We start from the raw sequence: 982 nt of genomic DNA on the forward strand, positions 1-982 counted from the left end.
GTTGTTTTCTTAACACTGAAGTGATCAAAAGTCAAAGATAGACTGATACCTACCGACGTCAAAAATATCCAATATGCTATGATAAACACTTATAAAAATAGAAATAAGAACACTCACAAACACCCTTTAGCCTGTTTACTTGTCCTCGTACGTTCAATTTAGTTATTAGTTAATATTGTTTCAGATGAGTTAATAAATCACTCGTTTCTATACAGAATATTCAAAATATCCACGAGTCCCATGCTCGATGCAGGCAACACAAAGTGAATGTGTAGTGCCAAGCTCTCCATGTGATGAATTTCGTAGCTTGAGGGCGAAATCTGATTTCGTTTTGTTTCGTTTCGTTCTTTATCAATTTGTTTATTCTTTTTAACCTAATAACATATGGTCCATACACTTGGCCATTACGATAAGTTGTGCTGTGACGTGAACAGGTCAATATTTCTAATGAGACGAGGGCAGGTGTAACTCACAGCTACTTTACAGGTATTACAGGTCAATTGAACCGGATGGAACACAATAGAAAGAAAATGATGTTATAATATTCCATTAGAACATGACTTTGATCTCTCGCAGAATGATCCATAACTGAAAATTTAACCTTTGGCCATTGGTACATGTAGTACACTTGGATTTGAGTTCGGAATTTTGTTATTTAACATTAACGATGATAATGTTTAAAAATAAATAACTGTACCTCGTCATAAAGGTTTCTTGGACTTATATGCTTTTATTTTTACTGTTTTATATCATTTTGTCATTAATAAAAATGTATTTTATACGTATTCGTCAAGTACGAAATATTTAATGATTCTATGTACGTGATTATCTGTTAAATTGTCTTTAAATAGCTAAGAAGTTCGGAATGTAATCTTTCAAATTGCACATTTAGAAATTACTACAAACGCTCCAAATTGAGATGACTTCTAATTGTAAACCAAAAAGCCATGAACTATCTAGTTATAAAGGAAATGCTGAAAAA

This window comes from Penaeus monodon, chromosome 25 (genome assembly GCF_015228065.2).
Source record: "Penaeus monodon isolate SGIC_2016 chromosome 25, NSTDA_Pmon_1, whole genome shotgun sequence".
NCBI classification, from domain to species: Eukaryota; Metazoa; Arthropoda; class Malacostraca; order Decapoda; family Penaeidae; genus Penaeus; species Penaeus monodon.